Source organism: Lissotriton vulgaris, chromosome 1_1, assembly GCF_964263255.1.
Source record: "Lissotriton vulgaris chromosome 1_1, aLisVul1.2, whole genome shotgun sequence".
NCBI classification, from domain to species: Eukaryota; Metazoa; Chordata; class Amphibia; order Caudata; family Salamandridae; genus Lissotriton; species Lissotriton vulgaris.
The window spans coordinates 1,370,636,105-1,370,646,104 of NC_141685.1; the positions used below are offsets into that span (position 1 = coordinate 1,370,636,105).

General features: G+C 41.3%; 3 non-coding genes across 3 annotated transcripts; all 3 read right to left on the bottom strand.

Moving 5' to 3' along the window:
• Nucleotides 1–2,668: 2,668 nt before the first annotated feature.
• On the bottom strand, nt 2,669–2,750 carry TRNAS-AGA (transfer RNA serine (anticodon AGA)). The gene has a single exon. It is a non-coding gene; the product is annotated as a tRNA-Ser (tRNA).
• Nucleotides 2,751–5,600: 2,850 nt separating this feature from the next.
• TRNAS-AGA (transfer RNA serine (anticodon AGA)) lies at nt 5,601–5,682 on the bottom strand. The gene has a single exon. It is a non-coding gene; the product is annotated as a tRNA-Ser (tRNA).
• Nucleotides 5,683–8,542: 2,860 nt separating this feature from the next.
• Nucleotides 8,543–8,624, bottom strand: TRNAS-AGA (transfer RNA serine (anticodon AGA)). Its single transcript has one exon. It is a non-coding gene; the product is annotated as a tRNA-Ser (tRNA).
• Nucleotides 8,625–10,000: the final 1,376 nt, after the last annotated feature.

The window sequence follows — 10,000 nt, forward strand, 5'->3', positions numbered from 1 at the left end:
TCACTCAAGTTTTTGGGACCCTATTGCACTCTGTTTTCGTGCTGCTTTTAGTATATGTCCCATATTACAGAAGTCTACCATCTTTGAGTATTTGAGGCTCCTTTGTAAGTGCTTATATTTTTTCCTTGAAGAGCTATATAATAAAGGGGTCCGGGAAGGATTGCATTTATGGAAGATAAAAGAAGGCCCACTTGTCTCACCAAATGCTGTAGAGAAACCTGATGTTTTACTCATGTTATCCTTAGTTCGTTTTTGTTAGACCTTGCATTCTTAAGGTGGTCCCAACCCCACCTTATTGCTTTTCACCTCCGCATTTTGCTGTATCTTTTTGTTGGCCTTAGGACTCTGATCACTTTATCGCTACTAATCAGTGCTGAAGTGCACGTGCTTCTTCCCTAATCATGTGTATAATTGGAGTATACCTGACTGACAGATTTAATTTACTTGAAAGCCCCTTGTAAAGTGGTATACCATATACCCAGGGACTGATTGTGCCGCCCAAAGAAATAGCATTTCAAACCTGTCTCAAGCCTGCTACTGCAGTGCCTGTGCTGCAGTGTACTGCCACTTCGACTTGGCATTTAAAACTACTTGCCAAGCCTTAAACTCCATTTTTATTACATATCAGTAACCCCTAAGGTAGGCCCTAGGTAGTCCTAGGGGCATCATGCTATGTAAGTAAAAGGTAAGACATGTACTGTGGTAGTTTGTATGTCCTAGTAGTATCAAACAGTCTATTACATTTTTCACTACTGTGAGGTCTGCCCCTCTCATAGGTTAGCATTGGGTATTCCCTTATACTTTTTGGGGGGTAATTCCATATCAGAGAGGAGAAGCTTTATTTATTTATTGATAAATCCTATCTACTGGTGAGGTTGGATTTAATCTTACTATTGTGTAAATGCCATTTTTAGAGAGTGAGCATTTCTCTGCACTTACTGCTCTATTTGCATTGAAACCTGTCTTCGATTGACGTCTGGATTGGGCTGCGAGACAGCTACATATGTGCATTCCCTGTAGACAGCCAAAACACAGGTCACTCAACTGCAACTGCATTCATCTGCATTCTGATTGGCCTGGGGGAGAGCTCCGCTCCCCTTACCGCAAATATGTTCAAGAACGATAATTTATGTCAGTAAGTACAGTATACCTACATCTTATAATCATGTGTGTTTAAATAATTTGTTGTTAGATCGTTTAAATATTGAAAAGGATCTGTTTTTAATAGACATTTTACAAAAACAACTGGTACATTTGGGAATTCTGTAAAGGAAAAACCCAACTGCCGTGACATTGCCAACCACAATGCCGTGACTCGGATTCGAACAGATGTTGCTGCGGCCACAACGCAGAGTACTAACCACTATACGATCACGGCGAGCTACTTGGGCTCAATAACGTACAGTGACATGAAGAAATTATAATTCGGAACACTCGGGGCTACTCCTGTGATAGGCTGAATGTGTTCATTGCTTCCTCATTCCTTATACAAAGGCTTTATCTCCTCAGTGGTTGATAGGCTGAAACCGTTTCCTGGCCTCCTGCTTGTGAACTGGCAGGAGTCAAAGATCACACATACACTGGTGGGCCTGTGATGGGACACCAATGCAGAGAAACACACCTGGCGCAGATATTCTATTCTGTTTATTAGACCTGCATCTCCCCTGTACCTCCTCAAGCCATCTGTATGTGAAGCAAGAAAGAGTTAAGGAACGGTCCATCTACACTTTTATTGGGAGGATGCTGCCGTGAGCTCCTCCCAGCTAATCACACAAACAGCAGTAAAGCAAGATAACTACACAGTTAGGGGGGACTGCATGGTTAGGTTTTTGAGGAATTATTGAAACTGACCTCAGTGACCCATAATCAGAGCTGTGGCTAATGACTGCATGCCTAATTATGATGAAGCAAGCACCATGGCTCGTAGGGGCCCCACAACACACTTTTCTTAGCTCATTGAATTAAAGTATAAACTTCTGCCATGTGTGAGTGGTAAAGGCTTGTTAATTTTGTTGCTTTTCAAATTCACGTCTGACAACAAGACGAAGGAACATTGGGGCATCAGACGCTTTGGAAAGTAGCCACCAACCGCAGAGAAAGAGAGAAAGAGGGAAAAGACAGTATGAGGTGTGGAGAAAACAGCAGCAGGTACAAGGAGCTCAAATGAGATTAATGGCGCCTAAATAGAGCACGTAAAGGAACAGTTACAAATCTAAGAAAAGGGAAAGAAAAGACTAGGAAAAAACACAGAAAGAGCTTGTAGATGAAATTCTCTTCCAGGAACAGCAGGTTAAGAGAAATTACACAGGGAGCAGTTAAGCTTGTAACACGGGGGGAGAATAGAAAAGAAAATGCAGTTTTATGAAGTGTGTTTGCCTAATCCAGCTAGCACTTTTATTTTATTTCTCTATTTGCTTCTTTTATTGGTAAAGTAAGTTTCAAGTGCATGCACAGGTATGACCGAGAGAGCCAGGGTATAATAATTTGAAGCGTTTGCACCAGCGCTAATGAAGGACGAGAGTTATAGCAAAGATATGAAAGGGGGAGCGATAATAAATATGTGATATGGCAATAGTGACACCAAAATAAGCCACCTATTTATAAAACTGACATGGAAGAAATACTAAAGGTTAACTTCTGAAATTGTAGCCGATGTTAAAAAGATTCTCGTTGTCGGCAGGATTCGAACCTGCGCGGGGAGACCCCAATGGATTTCTAGTCCATCGCCTTAACCACTCGGCCACAACAACTGACTGCAAGGTGTGTGCACATAATCTGTATGCAAGTTTTCAAGGTGTCCCACAGCAAATTCCTGATATTCTGCAATGCACTTTTTAAAAATAAGGTTTTTTTCAGCAGGCACATTCTCTCCTAAAAACAAAAATTGCATGCGTATATCTCTAGTTTGGAATACCATAGGCTTGCATGCATACTCTCATGGGTCACTCAAGTTTTTTGGACCCTATTGCACTCTGTTTTCGTGCTGCTTTTAGTATATGTCCCATATTAAAGAAGTCTACCATCTTTGAGTATTTGAGGCTCCTTTGTAAGTGCTTTATATTTTTTCCTTGAAGAGCTATATAATAAAGGGGTCCGGGAAGGATTGCATTTATGGAAGATAAAAGAAGGCCCACTTGTCTCACCAAATGCTGTAGAGAAACCTGATGTTTTACTCATGTTATCCTTAGTTCGTTTTTGTTAGACCTTGCATTCTTAAGGTGGTCCCAACCCCTACCTTATTGCTTTTCACCTCCGCATTTTGCTGTATCTTTTTGTTGGCCTTAGGACTCTGATCACTTTATCGCTACTAATCAGTGCTGAAGTGCACGTGCTTCTTCCCTAATCATGTGTATAATTGGAGTATACCTGACTGACAGATTTAATTTACTTGAAAGCCCCTTGTAAAGTGGTATACCATATACCCAGGGACTGATTGTGCCGCCCAAAGAAATAGCATTTCAAACCTGTCTCAAGCCTGCTACTGCAGTGCCTGTGCTGCAGTGTACTGCCACTTCGACTTGGCATTTAAAACTACTTGCCAAGCCTTAAACTCCAATTTTATTACATATCAGTAACCCCTAAGGTAGGCCCTAGGTAGTCCTAGGGGCATCATGCTATGTAAGTAAAAGGTAAGACATGTACTGTGGTAGTTTGTATGTCCTAGTAGTATCAAACAGTCTATTACATTTTTCACTACTGTGAGGTCTGCCCCTCTCATAGGTTAGCATTGGGTATTCCCTTATACTTTTTGGGGGGTAATTCCATATCAGAGAGGAGAAGCTTTATTTATTTATTGATAAATCCTATCTACTGGTGAGGTTGGATTTAATCTTACTATTGTATAAATGCCATTTTTAGAGAGTGAGCATTTCTCTGCACTTACTGCTCTATTTGCATTGAAACCTGTCTTCGATTTACGTCTGGATTGGGCTGCGAGACAGCTACATATCTGCATTCCCTGTAGACAGCCACAACACAGGTCACTCAACTGCAACTGCATTCATCTGCATTCTGATTGGCCTGGGGGAGAGCTCCGCTCCCCTTACGGCAAATATGTTCAAGAACAATAATTTATGTCAGTAAGTACAGTATACCTACATCTTATAATCATGTGTGTTTAAATAATTTGTTGTTAGATCGTTTAAATATTGAAAAAGATCTGTTTTTAATAGACATTTTACAAAAACAACTGGTACATTTGGGAATTCTGTAAAGGAAAAACCCAACTGCCGTGACATTGCCATGACTCGGATTCGAACCGAGGTTGCTGCGGCCACAACGCAGAGTACTAAGCACTATACGATCACGGCGAGCTACTTGGGCTCAATAACGTACAGTGACATGAAGAAATTATAATTCGGAACACTCAGGGCTACTCCTGTGATAGGCTGAATGGGTTCATTGCTTCCTCATTCCTTATACAAAGGCTTTATCTCCTCAGTGGTTGATAGGCTGAAAACGTTTCCTGGCCGCCTGCTTGTGAACTGGCAGGAGTCAAAGATCACACATACACTGGTGGGCCTGTGATGGGACACCAATGCAGAGAAACACACCTGGCGCAGATATTCTATTCTGTTTATTAGACCTGCATCTCCCCTGTACCTCCTCAAGCCATCTGTATGTGAAGCAAGAAAGAGTTAAGGAACGGTCCATCTACACTTTTATTGGGAGGATGCTGCCGTGAGCTCCTCCCAGCTAATCACACAAACAGCAGTAAAGCAAGATAACTACACAGTTAGGGGGGACTGCATGGTTAGGTTTTTGAGGAATTATTGAAACTGACCTCAGTGACCCATAATCAGAGCTGTGGCTAATGACTGCATGCCTAATTATGATGAAGCAAGCACCATGGCTCGTAGGGGCCCCACAACACACTTTTCTTAGCTCATTGAATTAAAGTATAAACTTCTGCCATGTGTGAGTGGTAAAGGCTTGTTAATTTTGTTGCTTTTCAAATTCACGTCTGACAACAAGACGAAGGAACATTGGGGCATCAGACGCTTTGGAAAGTAGCCACCAACCGCAGAGAAAGAGAGAAAGAGGGAAAAGACAGTATGAGGTGTGGAGAAAACAGCAGCAGGTACAAGGAGCTCAAATGAGATTAATGGCGCCTAAATAGAGCACGTAAAGGAACAGTTACAAATCTAAGAAAAGGGAAAGAAAAGACTAGGAAAAAACACAGAAAGAGCTTGTAGATGAAATTCTCTTCCAGGAACAGCAGGTTAAGAGAAATTACACAGGGAGCAGTTAAGCTTGTAACACGGGGGGAGAATAGAAAAGAAAATGCAGTTTTATGAAGTGTGTTTGCCTAATCCAGCTAGCACTTTTATTTTATTTCTCTATTTGCTTCTTTTATTGGTAAAGTAAGTTTCAAGTGCATGCACAGGTATGACCGAGAGAGCCAGGGTATAATAATTTGAAGCGTTTGCACCAGCGCTAATGAAGGACGAGAGTTATAGCAAAGATATGAAAGGGGGAGCGATAATAAATATGTGATATGGCAATAGTGACACCAAAATAAGCCACCTATTTATAAAACTGACATGGAAGAAATACTAAAGGTTAACTTCTGAAATTGTAGCCGATGTTAAAAAGATTCTCGTTGTCGGCAGGATTCGAACCTGCGTAGGGAGACCCCAATGGATTTCTAGTCCATCGCCTTAACCACTCGGCCACAACAACTGACTGCAAGGTGTGTGCACATAATCTGTATGCAAGTTTTCAAGGTGTCCCACAGCAAATTCCTGATATTCTGCAATGCACTTTTTAAAAATAAGGTTTTTTTCAGCAGGCACATTCTCTCCTAAAAACAAAAATTGCATGCGTATATCTCTAGTTTGGAATACCATAGGCTTGCATGCATACTCTCATGGGTCACTCAAGTTTTTTGGACCCTATTGCACTCTGTTTTCGTGCTGCTTTTAGTATATGTCCCATATTAAAGAAGTCTACCATCCTTGAGTATTTGAGGCTCCTTTGTAAGTGCTTTATATTTTTTCCTTGAAGAGCTATATAATAAAGGGGTCCGGGAAGGATTGCATTTATGGAAGATAAAAGAAGGCCCACTTGTCTCACCAAATGCTGTAGAGAAACCTGATGTTTTACTCATGTTATCCTTAGTTCGTTTTTGTTAGACCTTGCATTCTTAAGGTGGTCCCAACCCCACCTTATTGCTTTTCACCTCCGCATTTTGCTGTATCTTTTTGTTGGCCTTAGGACTCTGATCACTTTATCTCTACTAATCAGTGCTGAAGTGCACGTGCTTCTTCCCTAATCATGTGTATAATTGGAGTATACCTGACTGACAGATTTAATTTACTTGAAAGCCCCTTGTAAAGTGGTATACCATATACCCAGGGACTGATTGTGCCGCCCAAAGAAATAGCATTTCAAACCTGTCTCAAGCCTGCTACTGCAGTGCCTGTGCTGCGGTGTACTGCCACTTCGACTTGGCATTTAAAACTACTTGCCAAGCCTTAAACTCCAATTTTATTACATATCAGTAACCCCTAAGGTAGGCCCTAGGTAGTCCTAGGGGCATCATGCTATGTAAGTAAAAGGTAAGACATGTACTGTGGTAGTTTGTATGTCCTAGTAGTATCAAACAGTCTATTACATTTTTCACTACTGTGAGGTCTGCCCCTCTCATAGGTTAGCATTGGGTATTCCCTTATACTTTTTGGGGGGTAATTCCATATCAGAGAGGAGAAGCTTTATTTATTTATTGATAAATCCTATCTACTGGTGAGGTTGGATGTAATCTTACTATTGTATAAATGCCATTTTTAGAGAGTGAGCATTTCTCTGCACTTACTGCTCTATTTGGATTGAAACCTGTCTTCGATTGACGTCTGGATTGGGCTGCGAGACAGCTACATATGTGCATTCCCTGTAGAGAGCCACAACACAGGTCACTCAACTGCAACTGCATTCATCTGCATTCTGATTGGCCTGGGGGAGAGCTCCGCTCCCCTTACCGCCAATATGTTCAAGAACGATAATTTATGTCAGTAAGTACAGTATACCTACATCTTATAATCATGTGTGTTTAAATAATTTGTTGTTAGATCGTTTAAATATTGAAAAGGATCTGTTTTTAATAGACATTTTACAAAAACAACTGGTACATTTGGGAATTCTGTAAAGGAAAAACCCAACTGCCGTGACATTGCCAACCACAATGCCGTGACTCGGATTCGAACCGAGGTTGCTGCGGCCACAACGCAGAGAACTAACCATTATACGATCACGGCGAGCTACTTGGGCTCAATAACGTACAGTGACATGAAGAAATTATAATTCGGAACACTCAGGGCTACTCCTGTGATAGGCTGAATGTGTTCATTGCTTCCTCATTCCTTATACAAAGGCTTTATCTCCTCAGTGGTTGATAGGCTGAAACCGTTTCCTGGCCGCCTGCTTGTGAACTGGCAGGAGTCAAAGATCACACATACACTGGTGGGCCTGTGATGGGACACCAATGCAGAGAAACACACCTGGCGCAGATATTCTATTCTGTTTATTAGACCTGCATCTCCCCTGTACCTCCTCAAGCCATCTGTATGTGAAGCAAGAAAGAGTTAAGGAACGGTCCATCTACACTTTTATTGGGAGGATGCTGCCGTGAGCTCCTCCCAGCTAATCACACAAACAGCAGTAAAGCAAGATAACTACACAGTTAGGGGGGACTGCATGGTTAGGTTTTTGAGGAATTATTGAAACTGACCTCTGTGACCCATAATCAGAACTGTGGCTAATGACTGCATGCCTAATTATGATGAAGCAAGCACCATGGCTCGTAGGGGCCCCACAACACACTTTTCTTAGCTCATTGAATTAAAGTATAAACTTCTGCCATGTGTGAGTGGTAAAGGCTTGTTAATTTTGTTGCTTTTCAAATTCACGTCTGACAACAAGACGAAGGAACATTGGGGCATCAGACGCTTTGGAAAGTAGCCACCAACCGCAGAGAAAGAGAGAAAGAGGGAAAAGACAGTATGAGGTGTGGAGAAAACAGCAGCAGGTACAAGGAGCTCAAATGAGATTAATGGCGCCTAAATAGAGCACGTAAAGGAACAGTTACAAATCTAAGAAAAGGGAAAGAAAAGACTAGGAAAAAACACAGAAAGAGCTTGTAGATTAAATTCTCTTCCAGGAACAGCAGGTTAAGAGAAATTACACAGGGAGCAGTTAAGCTTGTAACACGGGGGAGAATAGAAAAGAAAATGCAGTTTTATGAAGTGTGTTAGCCTAATCCAGCTAGCACTTTTATTTTATTTCTCTATTTGCTTCTTTTATTGGTAAAGTAAGTTTCAAGTGCATGCACAGGTATGACCGAGAGAGCCAGGGTATAATAATTTGAAGCGTTTGCACCAGCGCTAATGAAGGACGAGAGTTATAGCAAAGATATGAAAGGGGGAGCGATAATAAATATGTGATATGGCAATAGTGACACCAAAATAAGCCACCTATTTATAAAACTGACATGGAAGAAATACTAAAGGTTAACTTCTGAAATTGTAGCCGATGTTAAAAAGATTCTCGTTGTCGGCAGGATTCGAACCTGCGCGGGGAGACCCCAATGGATTTCTAGTCCATCACCTTAACCACTCGGCCACAACAACTGACTGCAAGGTGTGTGCACATAATCTGTATGCAAGTTTTCAAGGTGTCCCACAGCAAATTCCTGATATTCTGCAATGCACTTTTTAAAAATAAGGTTTTTTTCAGCAGGCACATTCTCTCCTAAAAACAAAAATTGCATGCGTATATCTCTAGTTTGGAATACCATAGGCTTGCATGCATACTCTCATGGGTCACTCAAGTTTTTTGGACCCTATTGCACTCTGTTTTCGTGCTGCTTTTAGTATATGTCCCATATTAAAGAAGTCTACCATCTTTGAGTATTTGAGGCTCCTTTGTAAGTGCTTTATATTTTTTCCTTGAAGAGCTATATAATAAAGGGGTCCGGGAAGGATTGCATTTATGGAAGATAAAAGAAGGCCCACTTGTCTCACCAAATGCTGTAGAGAAACCTGATGTTTTACTCATGTTATCCTTAGTTCGTTTTTGTTAGACCTTGCATTCTTAAGGTGGTCCCAACCCCTACCTTATTGCTTTTCACCTCCGCATTTTGCTGTATCTTTTTGTTGGCCTTAGGACTCTGATCACTTTATCGCTACTAATCAGTGCTGAAGTGCACGTGCTTCTTCCCTAATCATGTGTATAATTGGAGTATACCTGACTGACAGATTTAATTTACTTGAAAGCCCCTTGTAAAGTGGTATACCATATACCCAGGGACTGATTGTGCCGCCCAAAGAAATAGCATTTCAAACCTGTCTCAAGCCTGCTACTGCAGTGCCTGTGCTGCAGTGTACTGCCACTTCGACTTGGCATTTAAAACTACTTGCCAAGCCTTAAACTCCAATTTTATTACATATCAGTAACCCCTAAGGTAGGCCCTAGGTAGTCCTAGGGGCATCATGCTATGTAAGTAAAAGGTAAGACATGTACTGTGGTAGTTTGTATGTCCTAGTAGTATCAAACAGTCTATTACATTTTTCACTACTGTGAGGTCTGCCCCTCTCATAGGTTAGCATTGGGTATTCCCTTATACTTTTTGGGGGGTAATTCCATATCAGAGAGGAGAAGCTTTATTTATTTATTGATAAATCCTATCTACTGGTGAGGTTGGATTTAATCTTACTATTGTATAAATGCCATTTTTAGAGAGTGAGCATTTCTCTGCACTTACTGCTCTATTTGCATTGAAACCTGTCTTCGATTTACGTCTGGATTGGGCTGCGAGACAGCTACATATCTGCATTCCCTGTAGACAGCCACAACACAGGTCACTCAACTGCAACTGCATTCATCTGCATTCTGATTGGCCTGGGGGAGAGCTCCGCTCCCCTTACGGCAAATATGTTCAAGAACAATAATTTATGTCAGTAAGTACAGTATACCTACATCTTATAATCATGTGTGTTTAAATAAT